This window comes from Arachis ipaensis, chromosome B09, assembly GCF_000816755.2.
Source record: "Arachis ipaensis cultivar K30076 chromosome B09, Araip1.1, whole genome shotgun sequence".
NCBI classification, from domain to species: Eukaryota; Viridiplantae; Streptophyta; class Magnoliopsida; order Fabales; family Fabaceae; genus Arachis; species Arachis ipaensis.
Window position 1 is genome coordinate 27,510,206 of NC_029793.2, and position 1,803 is coordinate 27,512,008.

General features: G+C 31.3%; 1 long non-coding RNA gene across 1 annotated transcript; it reads right to left on the bottom strand.

Annotated features, from left to right (window-relative positions):
* LOC110266569 lies at window positions 1–889 on the bottom strand. The gene is made up of 3 exons (XR_002353985.1): window positions 628–889; window positions 139–252; window positions 1–26 (listed from the first exon to the last, which is right to left on the bottom strand). It is a non-coding gene; the product is annotated as an uncharacterized LOC110266569 (long non-coding RNA).

Sequence of the window (1,803 nt, forward strand, 5' to 3'; positions counted from 1 at the left end):
GGAAGGGACTGTTCAACAGCGTACAACTGTGGTTAAGATATTGAGCATTGTAAGAAAATCTAATTTTGTTGTGAAAGAGCTTAGCAAGTCATACCAAAGTAGTTTTGGAGAAGATTAGGGTTTGGGATTGTGGCTTACCAGTTTGAAAAAGCTTGGCCTGATTTCTTGCTTTAAAAAACATAGACAGTCTTCTTGGTGGTGACTTTGACCACTTGTTGCTGGTTGCTTACCTTTGGAGAAAGACATGTGCGCCTAATACAAAAAGCATGAGAATGGAATTCAAAGTCTACTAAAAGTGTAACAAAAATAAGGAAGGAGAGTTCCCGTTTTATTTTTTCAAACAGTACAATTCGAGTTTACTAATGTCATAACAAAAAGAAGGAAGGAGAGATCCGTTTAATCTTTGAAACAGTGCAATTAGAGTTTGCTGGAAGTGTAAAAAAGATAGAAAGAATACAAACAAACATGCAACTAAAAATGGCTATTGTTGATGGAAAAAAAAAACTAAGAAGGAGCCATTAGACGTCGTATAGGATTTTGTTATTTCAATTCTCTATGAAATGGACGTGGAGACGAGAAGAACACAACGATTATGAGATATTGGACGAATGAAGCGGCATGGGTTACCTAATCAATCGTAGGTGGTAGAGCTGCAAAATAGCGTAATAAGGGAGAATCTAAAAGACTTCTTAGTGGGAGGCAAAGCGTTGAAGCATACTTCTTTGGGTGATGGAGATTGTGGATAAAGACAGGTAGTTGAAAGGGGGGCAAGTGTATACAGACTCCCTCCATTGCATTGCCTTTTTAACTCTGCGTTGTAGACTTAGGTCAAAATAGTTGGATGTGGTTGTTTTTTTGTTTTGGTTTATATGGGCTCCCTTTGATCGAAAAAAAAAAAGGTCTAAGCAGACAGGATGAAACTCACCATATAGTTCAGACAGTCCTAAGCGCAGTGGATTGAGTATAATAATTAAAATTTTCTATCAACACTAATTTAAATTAAAAGAAAAAGTAAAGCTATGACTAATCTATATAAACAACTGTAATAGAGTAAATAGATTAAACAATTTTTTCGTTCTGGTGTTTCTCATTTTGTGAAATACTGAGAAAAAGCGTTAGTCATGAAAACATTAAAAACAAAAAAAACAACAACAACAACAATAATAACACGGTGAATTCTATCCTAGCGTTGTTTCAAATAAATGGTTAAACACCAATTATGATATAATTAATAACTACTGAATGAAATAGATTGTGTCACTATAATTAACAGTAACTCCTACATTAATCTGAATTTTGATAACGTAAACAATTTACCATAATAATAATAATAATAATAATATTTAAATTAACAATAGTATTATTTAAATTATAATAAAATAAAATATAACTACAGAATATATTGACCTATGTAAGGTTTAGGGTTAGGGGAATTAACATCTATAATGAAGCTTTAGCTTTATACTCGATTATGGTTTGGGTTTGGGTGTAAGATTTAGGGTTTGAGATTTAGGGTTTAGTGTTTTCTCGTAGGGTTTAGGGTTTATTGTCTACTCTTTAGTATTAATGGTTTAGGGCTTAGTGTTTACTCTTTAGGGTTTGTTTAGGGTTTAGGATTAAGGATTTAATGTTTACTCGTTAAGGTTTAGGATTTTAGTGTTTAGGGCCTAAGAATTATAATAGTAAATAATTATAACTACAATAGTAATAATAACATTGGTGAATAATAATAATATTTAAATTAACAATAATAATAATAATGTTTAAATTAACAATAATAATGTTACTTTACAATAAAATAAA